This window comes from Hypanus sabinus, chromosome 13 (genome assembly GCF_030144855.1).
Source record: "Hypanus sabinus isolate sHypSab1 chromosome 13, sHypSab1.hap1, whole genome shotgun sequence".
NCBI classification, from domain to species: domain Eukaryota; kingdom Metazoa; phylum Chordata; class Chondrichthyes; order Myliobatiformes; family Dasyatidae; genus Hypanus; species Hypanus sabinus.
In genome coordinates, this window is record NC_082718.1 from 18125457 (window position 1) to 18140950 (window position 15494).

The following is a 15494-nucleotide window of genomic DNA, read 5'->3' on the forward strand; positions in this document are numbered from 1 at the left end:
GGAGGATGATGGTCTGAAGTGAGTGAACAGATTTTTTTAAGGCTAACATGATGGTTTCTTCCTAGCAATTCTTTTCGGGGATGCCTCAGCTGGATATTATCAGAGTTGAACCTTTTGGGGATTTCAAGTAGACTGAAAGAAGAAGCTTTACAGTTAAGATAATTGCTAAGCATGGAACTAAGTAAAGGTAATATTATCTAGGCACTTATTAAAATCATTTGCAAAGGATGATGTTAATCGTACCAAAACCTAGATGATGTGGTACAGCTAAGAGATCTGTTTCAGTGCTGAAACCAAGTTGGGTAGGTGAAAGAGAGCTACTGGAGGAATAGAAATAAAATCAAAAGGTGACAAGCATCTTGCATGTAGTAGGAATGTAAAAAAAATGGGGGATCGAGAGCAACATTCTCTCTAATTTTTTTTACAACTGTATAGACCAACCATTGCTCTGGGCAGGAAATTTTTACATGGCCTGGGGACTGCGGTGCTTTAAATGTTTTTTTTGTAACATTCACATCGAACGTACACAAATCCCAAATCCCAACACAAGTAACTGATGTTAGGCAGTCAAAACAACTGAAAGACACAATGGAAAACTATGATGATATGACTTGATGGTGTTGGCGTTCAGCGAGCCGGCGGTTTATGAACAATGAGCTACCAATTTCCATTCGGTGTTTATCGTTACAATATGTAACAGTATTGTAACTTGAAAGACTGACAATATAAATACACTGAAGCTCTCAAATGCTTCAAAGTAAAGGTTGTGGAATGTTTCTTATTTAGAAAATATATGGATTACTGTATATTCATTGACAAAATTACAGAGTATTTCAATTATATTAGTATAGATTTCAGAATTATATTAGCATAATTTCAAAATTATATTAACACTATGTAAAAGAAAATTGCAGCTATATGGCAACAAAGGCTATGTGTGTGAGAGCATTTCAGCTACTCTACAGCCGCACAACCATGCACCTTGGAGGGAACAGTGAAAGAGATTCTTTTGAGGAGCTAACGGACAAGAGGATAAAAGAAGATACAGCACAAGATGAGGGGAGGATCATTTACAGTATCAAATTATAGTGAGAATAGAGTCATGGAAACAGTTACTAAGTTTGAAATATAAACAGAAACTTCTTGAAACATTGAGACTCCCAATCAATTTCCGTGAAACATTAGTGCAATTTCTCTTTCCACAGGTATTATAAGATTTTTTAAATTTCAAACCTTTTTAATATTGCAATCTTTTGTCTATCATCTGTTAGGTTTCATTGACTTACATTGTTTGGTTCAGAGTTACTACTTTCAATAAAAGATGAGCTTTTGTTAAGCTGCTTTTTTCCTGTTCTGTAACAACACAAGACTCTAGAGGCATTACACGATTGAGTCCAAGGAATTAGATCTCATAATACTAGAGAGGACTTCCTGCAGGGTTCATCCAGTGAGACATTATGGGTTGAGCTCAGGAATAAAAATGGTGTAGTCACTAGCATGGATTTATACTATAAGTTTCCCAATAGCCTGTGTGAGACAGAGGAACAGATATACTCAGTAGCCACTTTGTTAAGCACACCTGTACACCTGCTTGTTAATGCAAATATCTAGTGAGCCGATCATGTTGCCAACTCAATGCATAAAAGCTTGCCGACATGGTAAAGAGGTTCAGTTGTTGCTCAGACCAAACATTAAAATGGATAAGAAATGTGGTATAAGTCACCTTGACAGTGGAATGATTGCTGGTACCGGGCAGGGTGGTTTGAGTATCTCAGAAACTGCTGAATCCCTGGGGATTTTCACACACAACAGACTAGACTTTACAGAGAATGGTATGAAAAATGAAAAATAAAAATCCAGCGAGTGGCATTTCTGTGGGCAAAAATGTTTGAGTTCAGAGGAGAAGGTTCAGGCTGGTTCCAGCTGACAGGAAGGGGACAATAACTCAAATAACCACCTGTTATAACAGTGGTGTGCAGAACAGCATCTCTAAATGCACAACACATCAACTCTTGAAAAGGATAGGCTACAACAGCAGACATCCATAAACATACACTCAGTGGCCACTTCATTAGATATAGGAGGTACCTAATAAAGTAGCGACTGAGAATATGTCAGATTATGGATGGAAGTAAAAGGAATAGGGTAGTTGCAGTAAGTGACTTCAATTTCCTCAATATTGCCTGTCATTCCTTTAGTGCTAGAGGGTCAGAGTTTCATAGTCATGTCAACCACCCTGACTTCTTACAAGTAGGTTCAGTATGTGGCTGAATTGTTTGATTATTTATTTGCATTGCTTCCAAATACTTGCATCATTACTTAAAAAATTTCCCACATTTTCTACATTTTTCTAGAGAAACCACACCTCCAACTATGAGAAATGCTATCATTTACCCTAAATCCTGTAATTATCGCCTCAGTTGTTTTGATACAGAGAGTGGCGTTGCATGACTGGAGTAGATATTTGGTTTATTTAGTCTATTTTACATGTCTACCATCATCTAAGCTTTAAATCTTTGATTTATATTAAGGTTATTTATTTGAGTTAATACAGAAGATTGTTCTATTCAGTAAAATATTTATGTAGAAGAATCTGGCCTTTTTGACCCAGTTTGACTCATGTCACTATTCATATTGCTGGTGAGATTTTTCTCCCATAAAATTCATCTATCCTTTTTGCATTTCTTTTTAATCCCTGTGTTCCTGTCTCTTTCATAGTGTCCTCCAAATTCAACTATCCTATCCATTTCCACTTGTCCATTTGATATTGCATCCCACACTGAATTGTCAAGTCAGAAAGTGTTCTCAAGTCTTTTGGGCTTGTATTCATAATGTCCTGACTCAAAATGGCAAGAATGTTACCACTGAACCAAGGCTGTTGTTTGAAGTAGAGAAACATGCAAGGGTGAAACTTGTGTGAAGAATGCCAATGTGAATGCAGATGTTTGGAGAAGAAAATTCTCTGTAAAAGGGCAAGGAATTGAACAGAATGCTGTATCTCTTGAACCATGTATAGATGAATGGAATGCCTTTGTCAGTTTCAACATTATGTTAAAAAGAATGACTATTAAAATAATTTCTGGTAAGTTTCAGTCATGGGAAAACATAATATTATTTTAATTTGTTTCAGTCTAACCTTTTTATTCACAATGAATATTGTTATTTTGTAAAATTCATGTAATATTTTGGTTTTATTGTAAAAATCCTAAAATATTCCAGAGGAATATTGTTAAAATATATTAGTAGTGCACATTTTTCATTTCAAAGATGCATATTTTAGCTTCATAATTAATGGCATATTAGTATTCCTCTAATGTAAAATATTGTGTATACCTAAATTTGATTAGTTCCTTTCTTTAGTCAAGGGTTACTACAGTTAGCACCAATTATTTTATAACTGTTGGTCAGATTTTGCTATTTTTATCATTGGCATATGTAACAAACAGTAATTTATTAACCAATGTAAAAAAATAAACAGTTATATAATTCTCCACATAATCAAGGACAGAGTGAAACAGGAACCTATAGGACAGTTGGTCTAACATTTGCCAAAAGGAGAATGCTGGAATCCATTATAACCAACTTGTGGCAGGGTCACAATGGTTGCAGATGCTGGAATCTGGAGCAACAGACAATCTACTGGAGGAGATCAAGCTATAAACAGCTTCCATGGGAGGAATGATTGACATTTTGGATTGAAAGTCTGCATCAGGATGTGGTATGCTTCACAATCAGAGGAGGTATTAAACAAAGCTCACTTAGGTGGGCTTTAAAGATTCTGCAGCATTATTTCAATGAAGAATTGGTGAAATATCCTGGTACCCAATCAAAAGTTACCTCTCAAGGAGCTTCTAAATCAGATATCAATTAATTTATTTAATGTATGTCATGAGACCTTGCTTTGAAAAATCCACCTGTTTAAATTTGCCACATTACTGCTGTACCTAACATCTAAAGCAACTCTTGAATTTGAGAACATTCCTATTAAATATGATTAAACTGGGACTCTTTTCATTTGTTCGGGCTCAAATTCTTCTTTTGTGGTATTCTTTCTTCCTCCTCATCCTCTTTCAATAAAGGCTTCCTTCTCATTTCTATAATATGTGGTACTACCAGTCTTCTTTTCTCATCCCTTTTCTCTCCCCTGCCCTCAAAGCTCCTGCATCAGTAGCCACATATGTTCAGTTTCTGATCCTCCCTGTGTTAGGAACATTCAGTTTATGGACACCTACATGTATGAACAGACTTTGAGAGATAGGAGGAATGAATTTATCAGCTTCTGCAGAGCTGGTGGTGCTTTGCTGTGCAGGAACAGGACATTTCTGCTTGCCTTCTTTCCTCACCATATCCCCCTGAACCACACCTGTTGGGGGTTGAGTCAAGCTGTGCAGAGCTCGGAGCACTTTCCGCATGCTCACAATCTCATATCCCTGTAACGCTCTCTTACTCACTGTTTTTGATAATTTCCAACACATGAACAGTTCTCAGCTACCAGTCATAACCTGGGAATTTCCTGTAGCAAGAAAGTGTTTATAATATGCGATGCTATGGCACCTGTTCTTATTGGAGCACCAAGATAGAATATTGCAGATCCTTGTTAAAAGCACAAAATGGTGGAAACTCTTAATAATCCCAACTGCATCAAATGGAGTCTAATCTGCCTATATGCACTAATTTAAGTCTTTATTTCAATCCCCTGGAATTCATTGTAGGTTGCTTTCATTTGGTGCTGCCTGTTGTTTTTCTAGTAAGGTGTAATGCAATATATAGCCAATCTACCAGGCAGGTAACCTGCCTTAATAAAATATACAATTAATTTGATAAACTACACCAAGAAATTAAATACTTTTCTACAGTACATGAAATAACTAATCAGATCCCGTACTGTAAAAATCAAGTAGGCAAAAATGTAATTGCATAATACAAATGCAAATTAGGGACTAGCAATCCCTACAATAATGCAGACAAAAATCAATGGACATCAAGGGGGAAATGTGCCCATGGTTAGTCTTATCTGGTACCAAGAAAAATGGCAGTCAGTCATTCTAATCCAGGACATCTTTGCAGGAACTCCCGAACTACTTTATCAATGATCAAAATCTGAGATGGGGATGCTTGCTGATATTTGAGTTCGATATCTTCATCCATCTGTCATCACATCAATCATGCAGGAGAACACATTAGCTTTCCTCTGCTTTTCCAAAAAGTTGCCTTATTAGTAAATACAAAATTGAAAAAAAAAGTCTATCCATGCATTGCTTTAAGTATTCTGTTCCAAAAGCAAAACTTGAAAGCTCTAGAATGTATATATTTACAGATTACTTAAAATTGTCACTCCTCAAGTTCCATAGTGCACCTTAGAACAGTAACTTGATCCTTGTTTTGCTTAAGTCCAGCAGCACCAACAAGAGTAAAAGCAATCATCACTAAGATAAGCCTCAATCACCCATGCTGTATATTTGATCTAGAGACATGTACGTTCTATTATTAATATGGTGAAGGAGTCCTAACATTCCTCTGTGTGCTCACAAACTATCAAGTTCTACTTGCCTGATATATCCAGTCATTTGAATAACTTAGCTTTATTTGGTTTTCTCTACTTTATAGTGGTGGATGCTGAAGGAACCTATGTCATATCTCTTCATTAAAATGTTCAAACTTGGCCTCAAGTCTCCTGCAGATGTCAACTTTCTTATTTAGTGCAAACACCACCCACTTACTTTTTTCAGCATAGCATTGAAGGCTGTTTACTTAAAACCATAGTGGATGGAGCCACCGATATTTCTTGATCAAGAAATTGCAGTCACACTGACCACACTGGTAGAGCTGTGTTGAACAGCACAGTAATATAAATACCATGTCAATAAGAGCTGGTCAGAGATTGGGCATATTGAGGTGAGTAATCCATCTTTTGACACCCCAAAGCTTTTCCAATGTCTATAAAGTGCAAGTCAGCAGTATGATGTAACAACCTTCACTTGCTGGGCTGAACGCAGCTTCAGTTGCACTTAAGAAGCTAAACACCACCCAGGACAATGCAACTCATTGGACTGGTACCTCACTAGACATTTATTCTCTCCACCATAGGCATACATTGACTGCAGTTTGCATCCACAGAATGTACACTGTAGCTAAATTAATACAAAGCTTCTCCCCCAAACATGGAACCTCCATCAGCAAGAGAGACAAAAAGTTCAGACTCATGGAAATGCCACCACTTCTAGGTTCCTCTCCCCTCCAGGTCAGATTGCATCACGACTTGGAAATATTTCAACGTGCCTTTGCTGTCACTGCACCTAAATCCCGTAACTCCCTCCTCAAGATTACTGTAGGACTATGCTCATGTGAAGTTTAGTATTCAATATTCAACGTCCAACTTGTCAAGAGCAATCAGGAAGCCTTTCCTATAACATCCAGATTCCCAAATTGAATAAATTGAGAAAAATGGTATGTTGGTGTCAGTTTACATCATGTTGCAGTTGATCAGTTAGGGGATGGCATTTGTTGCGCAGTGACCATTCTATTTGAAGTTTTACGGTAACGTGTCTGGCTACTGTACTTTCGCTGCTGGAGTGTCTGATCGCTTGCCGTATTCTGTTATGTTGACAGTACGTTTTAGTAGGAGAGGTATTCTGTCTTATTAATAGAACACGGATTCGGTTTGAAGGGTTTATTCTGTGAATTGTTAGAAATGGGAAATTGGTATTTGGCTAAATTTTGAAAAATTATGGTAGTTTGGCTAACTCATTTTTGGAGTGTTAGAGTAAGTAGATGTACACTCGGGGTCTTGCAGTAGTTTATTTTAGCTTTCTTTCTAGGTTTATTACGGTGCGTTCGGTAGATATCTGGTGCTGTGCGGTGTGTTCACTTTTTGGTGTATTGCGGTATGGATTATTATGCATATTTTGTGTATTGTGGGTAACTCGCCGTACATTCGGTGTAGTGCAATATGGAGTTTTAGGGATGAAATCGGCTAAGTACGCTACACATCTGGCGTATTGCTATTGGCTTTGTCCATACTGGGTTTATTACAGCATGCTTTCTGTGTATTGAGGTGGGCATGTTACGGTAGGGATCGAGTTGCGCTGGGGTGGACGGAGTATTCGGGGTATTGCGGTATGTGGAGCGGGTTTGGGGGGTCGCTGTATTGGGTGTAATACGGGCCGGGATGCGGCCCCCCGTGGTATTACGGTAGGTTGGCGCTCGTCTGGCGGGTGGATGGGAAAGGCTGTTGCTCGGCGAGCTCGGCAGCCAGCGTCGCGCTCAGAACCAGACTATTTAAAAAAAAGGAGCAGAGAAATCTGAGAAATCGACTGCAATCGGCGTTTCGAGGAGAGCCTGTGTAGAAATGGGAACGACCGCGGACATTTAACATGCTGGTGAGTGATAACTTCGCGAGGGGGCTTGGAAGAATCATTTTTTTTTAAGGGGGAAAAAAGAAGAAGGGTGGTTTTGGACAACTACCGTCGCTGAGCTGTAAATGATGTGGATTAGAAATGGATGAAAGCGCTAGGATTTGCTAATGCTGGAAATAACGAAGATGTGGCTGGATAGGGCAAATCTTGTTTGAATTTAAGTTAACCATCATGCCGCGCTGTTCTCTGGAAATAACAGCTCTCTCCTCGAGGTTCACCTCAGTCTGATTCTTAAAGTCTTGTTCCTGTGAGGGGCCTATCGATTCAATCTGCCGGGCTGAAGATGCATTTTGTTGAATAGAGCTTTAACGTTGCCTTGTTGATGTGATGGATGTCGGCTCGTATTCAGTGGGCTGTTCGAAAGGAATAAATAACGTACTATTGCAGTTTAGACAGTGGTGGTGCTTCATTCTTTATTTTTTTTCTTCAGTAATTCAGTTGTGTAAAGAAAATTGCAAAAGGATTGGAAAGGAAGTTACCAATTTTTAAGCTTACTCCGGGAAGCATCGTCCAGGAATTCAATAAATCCGTAAACCCCAGTAAAGAAAGTATTCCTTTTTTTTTGCTGTATCAATAACTTTATGTTTTTGCAAATCGTATATTGCAGACATCTGTCCTCCTACTTGATAATAAATGAACATCTAATCTTTCACTGATTTAACCGCGACTGAAATTAGTTGTTTAGCAAGTCTTGATGCACTTGTCAATACTTTGGTCTTCAAGCGGGTGACCTTGGATTATCAGTGTGCAGCATCCACAAGCATTTTTGAGGCCTTGCATTGGTATGACATGGCACACTGTGTATAACTTGTTCTTCAGATGCCCTCTGTTTTATCTTTGGTTTACCTATGTCATTTTGAGGTATCCCAACGATAATTCCTAGTATTTTCCCTTAGAGAGACCATTCAACTAATAATACTGAATAATGAGGTAATTTTTGTTTTTATTACAATAGGTAACAAACCAATTAGATCTGCGGCCCAGGTTATAAGTTCAAATTGAGACATAAGGGACTGCAGATGCTGGAACCTTGAGTAACTCAGTGTGTCGAACAGCATCGACCAGGGGAAGGGAATCTGATAAGTAACCTTACTCTACAGTGCATTTGTCCTACTTCAAATTGGAAAATATTGTGGGCATGCTGTGGTGACGCCAGAATGTATGGCGATACAAGCAGGCTACCTGCAGCCCATCCTCAGGTGGGTTGGTTGTTAACACAAATTGTGCATTTTTTGAATGTATGCTCAAAGGTACATGTGACAAATTAATTGGACTCTAAATCTAAATTCATTGTGGTACAGGAAGCATGACTTTTCATTTTCTGAATGTTGGCATTGAAAGTCATCTACACATTATTGAACAGACAAAGGTTCTCTGTTGATTAGGCACGTGAAGAGAACCTGAATGTTTCTGTTCCATTTCTTTTTACCTCTTCAACTTGTTAACATGGTTCATGCACTGCTTCCATTGGGCCTATTCCCAGTAAGACGTTGCCCACCAGTATGCTTCATAGTTTGAATGTTAGCTGATTGTATTAATGGATCTTTCTAGGGAAACTGCCCATTCATCTTTGGATTTGCCCTTTCCACCATGAAACTTGCTGGTGTTTGCCTTCTCCTTAAAACAAAACATTGACTATTCTGTTTTTGCAAATTGCTGGCCTATTCTCATTTTTTCCTCTTGGTGTGTTTAAGTGTATTGCATCATCTTTTGATTCCTGCCCATGTTTCTTGAAATAATCATATTTAGAATTTCTGAAGCACTATCTCTCCAATCTGGAATCTGCCCCTGTAGCCCTCTGAAATTACCTTTATCGAAGTGGTTGCTGACATTATGATAAATGTAAACTCTCCCTCTTTGGGACAATTTATCTGTGTGCCTTTGATATGATTGACCACACTGTCTCACCATCCAATTGAGACAGCTACATGCAGCAGGCTGTATTCTTATCTGTCCAGTAAAGCCACAGGATATTTTGAAATGGGTTCTTTTAGTACTCTTGCACCACATCCTCTGCCAAGGATCTGTTTGTGGTCCTCTGCCAAGGATCTGTTTTTGGTGGCCTCCTATTTCTCAGTAATGGCTATAATTTGAGAAAGTACAGAAACTGATTCTGTGGTTTTAGGACATGTGCTGACCGCACACAGACATTTGCCACCAGCATCCTTGATTATTCTCCAGTGATTCTAAATTGTCAGCTTGATTGCCCATTTTTCATTACTAAATATTGAGAAGACAAGCATTAGTCTTCAGTCCTTTAACTCCATTTATAAGAAATTGACTGAGGGCTTTTCAGGGTAATTGGCTATGGCTCTCAGTCTATTTGTAACCTTGTTGTCTTGCTTATCCTTTGTGCTACTAACTGTGTTAAGCTTTTTTAATCTCTATAATTTTGCCAGATTCTGCATTGACCTTGGATTAAATCATTATACTTGCCTATCTTACTTTTTCAATAGTTTGTCTTTTACTATTGCATTGCATTCTTGTCTGGCCTTCCATGTCCAGCATTAATAAATTTGTTATTGGAACCCTGTTACTTACGTTCTTTCTTTTGACCTGCCCCATTTTCCCATCACATCCATGCCAAATGATTTTTGTGAATAAGTAATATCTCAATTTTAAAGTTTTCCTTTTCAAATTCCTCCATGACTTTGGTGCTCCTATCTTTATAGTTTGCTCCAGTTTCAAACTCGACAAAATATTTGCACTCTTCCAAGAATGGTCTTTTTGAACATCTGGATTTTATGTGTTTTTGCTGATTGTGGTTTCAGCTGCTAAAATCCGGAGCTCAGCCATCCCATCCATAAAACACTTGATCTCTTTTGAATATCAAATTTTCTGATTTTAGGTAACCCATTTCCCCTTTCCCGCTCCCAGCATCCCACACTGGGTCTTCCTCCATTTTTCCATCCCTCCATCCCTCATTACTAAGAGGCCACCCACAATAGCCCACAGGTCTAACTACTTGTACCTCTTTTCCATTGGTTCACTTTTCTTATTGCAGCCCCCATTTGGTTCCATCTTCCTGTTGTCCTCTTCTTACGCAGTTCACCCATCACCTACCAGCTTCTGCTTTTACCCTCCACTTCACTTGTATATACTGGCTACGCTCTCTCTATACTCCCAGTCATGATGCAGGAACTTGACACAAAATATTGGCCATCCCTTTGCCTCCACAGATGCTGCTTGATCCACTGAGTTCTTCCTGCACTTTTCCTTCAGATTCTGGCACCTGCCGTGTCTTGAGCCTCGTTACTGGTCACTACTTTTAATAGGCTACATCTTTAATCTTTATTTTGATGACCCAGCCTTTCATTATCTGCCCTATTGTCTTCGTTTGTCACTAGTTATTGGACACTGAACCCACGTCTGTGTAATACGCTGTAAAATTTTGCTCAGAAGTGTTGTTATAAGAGAAAAAATATGTTGTGCAAATTGAAGAAAAATATGGGTAATATTACTATTCTTCTTAACAATGAATTTGACTGTGTTATTTGCAATTGGATTACAACTGCTTTGATGGCTGCATCACAACCTGGTATGGAAACACCAGAAGATCCCACAAAAAGTAGTGGACACGGCCCAGTCCATAATGGGTAAAGCTCTCCACACCATTGAGCATGTCTACATGAAGCATTGTCCCAGGAAAGCAGCATCCAACACCACTGACCTCCAACACCCAGGTCATGCTCTCTTCTTGCTGCTGCCTTTAGGATGAGGGTACAAGAGTTATAGGACTCACACCACCAGGCCCAGGAACATTTATTACCCTTCAGCAATCAGGCTCCTGAGCCAATGGGGATAACTTCATTGAACTCCACTTACCCCATCATTGAGATGTTCCCACAACCTATGGACTCAATTTCAGGGACTCTTTATCTCATGTTGTTGAAATTTATTGCTTATTTAATTTTTGTTGTTATTTCTTTTTGTATTTGCACAGTTTGTTGTCTTTTGCACACTCGTTGAACACTCAAGTTGGTGCGATCTCTCATTGATTCTATTATGGATTTATTGAGTATGCCCACAAGAAAATAAATATCAGGATTGTATACGGTGACATATATGTACTTTGAACTTCCGAACTTTGATTCTAAAATATCCCAAGGTTCTGTCTTCAACTCCATTCTACTCTTAAGGTGAATTGTACTGGAGAGGCAGCAAATTTTAGGTTGGGGCTGGGTGTTATTTGAGAAAAATGGTACTGGAGGCAGGAGTATTATTTAAGTCTTAGATGAATGCTGCATTAAAGTTGAGGCTGTGGGCATGCTCCAGTTGCTCTGGGCTTCACGACATTTACTCCACTCTGTGTTGATCTGAGGCTGAGCCCGTGGCCTGCTCCGGGCTTCAAGTCTGAGGACTCACTTTTGTTCTAAATGCTATTTGCTCACTTTTATTGTCAGCATGCTGTTTTTTTTCTCTCTGCCATTGGATGTTGGTCGGTCTTTTTTAAATGGGTTTCGTGTTTTGTGGTTGTCTGCAAGGAGACAAATCGAAAAGTTATATAATGTATACACCTTGATCTTTGTACTCTGTCTTGTGAAGAAGTGGGAAGTATTTTAGGTTGGATAGGTTAGTAAGACCATCAAGTCTGAAGCACATAAGAATCTAATAACAAGAGCGGTCTGTTTAATTGTTTTGAGTTTATTCCACGTCTCAGTGTAATTATGGTTGATCTATAACCTAACTCTTTGTACATATCTTTTCCTTGTATCTTTTAGTTTAATTGAAATTTAGAATTTGCATTTAACCCAATATTAATCATCACTTTCAGAAGAGTTCCAATTTTTTGTAATGATCTGTGTTGAAGTCTATCCTAACATCACATCTGAAAGGCTTTGTTCTACACCAGTGTTTCCCAACCTTTTTTAGCCCAACCTTCATACTTGCCAACACCCCTCTTAGGCACAATGTACTTTCTGGCACCCCCAGTGTGTAAAAACGTATTTACCATATGCTAACATGAGGAAAAAATGGTTCTGCTTTAATATTTTTTAAAATCTTTAAACCAAGCTTATGCAGTAACTCTGCACTGTATAGCAGCTTCAGTATCAATGTTGATCCTTGTCCAAGTGGTTTCTAGTTTTTGTGAGTATGTGGTTCACTGTACTGAATCCTCTTTCAGCAAGGTAGGAGGATAGAAATGTAATGAAGAGCAGTTTTGCTCTTCTCCAAAGACCCGGAAACTTTGTATGACAGTGTAGCTTTATACCACAAAAGCCAACATTTTTGAAAAGTTTTTTTCTTCATTCTGAATTTTGATGATTTCTTCTTGCAAGTTCTCTTCCTGTTCTTCCACCTTGCAAAGAAATGGGTTAATTACCCAGTCCAGAATTTCCTGTTAGTTCAAATCCTTGAATCGATTCTGAAAATCCTTCAGTGACTGCAGGTATAAGCAGTACTCTTGCAAATCACTGTCTGTGAAAGAGTGTGCCATACTTCCCATGCAGGGAAACTGTGAGAACATTCTTTTCCCAATGCTTTGCTTAAATATTTCCAATTTTCCATAAAAGTAGACACTGCACTTTTTAGCTGGATTAAATTGAAATTTGCACCCTGCAGTTTCATATTTAGAATGTTCCTTTTGACATACATATCGGCTAGGGATGCCACATCACCACGTAGGTCTTGTTTCCCAAGCTCTTGTTGACATTGAGCAAAAATTCAACACAGTGTCAAAGGGATCAAAGACAATTTTTAAGCTGCAGCCTTTTGACAGCCAACTCATGTCAGTGTGAAGAAGCAAGTGTTCAAACTCTTCATCGTTATCTTGGCATAATTGGTGAAATATTCTGCTATTTAATGGATGAGCTTTAATTTTGATGATAGCAGATATTACAAGTGTCATGCTTGAAAAAAGTTGCTGGCTAAGGATTTTGGCTATGAGATGTTGACTATGAATTACACAGTAGATTGCAAACAAACTTGAATTTTCTTTTTGCATAAGTGGCACTAAACCAGTATGGTGACCTGTCATATATGGTGCTCCATCAGTTGTATAAGAAATCATGTTCCTAACTGGAGTGCTTTTATCCTCAATATACGTTTTGAGCTTGATGTAGATTGATCCTCCATATTTAGTTTTATCTTTTTATAAAAAAAAATCTCTTCATAAGTTTTCCCATTATTGATAAACTATACATAAACCATTAGCAATGCCTCATTGCCTCACACAGTTGACATATCCAGTTGTATCCCAAATTCTGTTTTTTGTAGCTTTGTGCATAGTTGATACTCAATGTCTCCTCATTTTGTCAATATGATGAGCTACAAAGTTAGTACTGGTATCCATTTTGAGAACAGTGCTGAGCACTTCTGATACAGCAGGCATTATTAATCTTTCACAAATTGTATGAGATTTTCCACACTTTGCTATCATTTTGGAAATGTTATAAGAAGCAACGAGACCACTATCAAGGTCATTTTTAGCTTTCTTGGCAAATGACTCGAATGTGCAACACTTTTCAGATGCTCCTTCTTGAACTGAGTAATACCATAAGCGGCCTTTTCAGGGTGTCTTATGGAAGTGTTCCTGCAATCTTGATAGTTTCTTGGCTTCATTAGACAGTATTGCAAATAAGACACATGGGTGTCGCTAATCTGGTGGTATCGGAATAAAAACATACTCCAGGTATGTAAGGTTGTAGTAATGCACTTTCTATAGTTTCGATTTCTTAGCAGGATTAGAATTCAAGGCTTCATCACCTTTAGACTCAGAGGGATCATGCCGTACGTATTTATCCATCATTAATGGGATTAAATTGAAATTTAAAACTAACACAAACTGGGAATGCCTGTTGGATGTTGACATCTACATTGAATTGACATGGTTGGTCACGTCTTGTGTCTCAAGTTAGTGTGCTGCCTACCAGCCCCCCCAAGGATCTTGAATGACCTCCTACGACTTCTATTTCCATTAATGCCCCCTTAGGACATGTGATTGCCCCCATTGGGAATCATTGGTCCACACAGAATATTTTGACTCTTTGTTTTGTTGTCTCTTTTACCAGTAGAAATAGAGTAGGTGTGGAGAAACCATTAGCTGTCCATAGTAGACTGAGAATTTAAATGAAATCACTCATGATTTCCCTTTAATCCAAATGGGGGTTTAAGCAAGATCGACAGTGATGACTGTTGCTTTGCCTTTCCAGTAATTCCGAACAATTGGTGTTTCAGATTTTTTAAGCAAAAAATCACGATGTACTGTACCTAACTATGATATTTGTAAGAGTTAATTGTGGAACTGTACCATCATTAAAAAGAACATTTGGCACTCAGCAAATCTATAGAAATGTCATTTATTTACAAAAGTGCAACCTCTAAATAAGAGAAGATGCACATGATTAGATAACAGCAGGGAGATTGCTGTGCAAGAGGAAACTGAGTGCTCATGAAATTGGCTTCCAGAACTAGGATGCACACTTCTTCATCTTTTCAATTTCAATTAATGGTTTTTTTTTAGAGATTTCTAGATAATTACAAAATTATTTTTAAGAAGCATTCAGGAGCTCAGTCCCCACATTAAATAAGCAATAAGTTCACTGGTGTAAATACTATTGCTAAAATCGATAACTGCATTAGACCTGAATATTCAAGGCTAAGTATTCAAGTCCCGATGAAAGGTCTCTGCCCGAAACGTCAACTGTACTCGTTTCCATAGATACTGTCTGGCCTTCAACATTTTGTGCATATTTATTCAAGGCTAAAGGTTGTTTAAGAGTTAAGAAAGTAACTTTGGTTACAATGTCATTTATCACATCTTTAGGTATTGCCTGTACATCATGTTTCTGATAAGCTGGACAATGAATGGCAGTGAAGGAACTGAAAAAACACACTAACAGTGCATCAGATGGAGCACCGTATATGACAGTGTTTGTTATTTGCCTTTGGGCAGTGGAGTTGCATCATCAAAGTCAGGGATGCTTAAGTGGGGTAGATGATAAAGGCCTCAATCTAGCTGAAGGCAGTTGTCAGGTCCTATTGAGTTGCCAGCATTTGGACACAAGCAGGGAAATATGTCCTGGACTTCTGTAGCCACTGAAGTCTGAGACGAGTTTAGTGATGGATAACTCCTCATTT

At 38.4% G+C, this 15494-nt stretch overlaps 1 protein-coding gene across 1 annotated transcript in view; it reads left to right on the top strand.

The window, feature by feature from the left end:
• The first annotated feature begins 7174 nt into the window (after positions 1-7174).
• The window catches only part of LOC132403684 (protein PHTF2-like), a 91442-nt gene continuing 83122 nt past the window's right edge, over positions 7175-15494 (top strand). The window contains exon 1 of the mRNA XM_059987245.1: positions 7175-7379. The gene's annotated coding sequence lies outside the window, so the exon portion shown is untranslated. The remainder of the gene's footprint in view (positions 7380-15494) is intronic.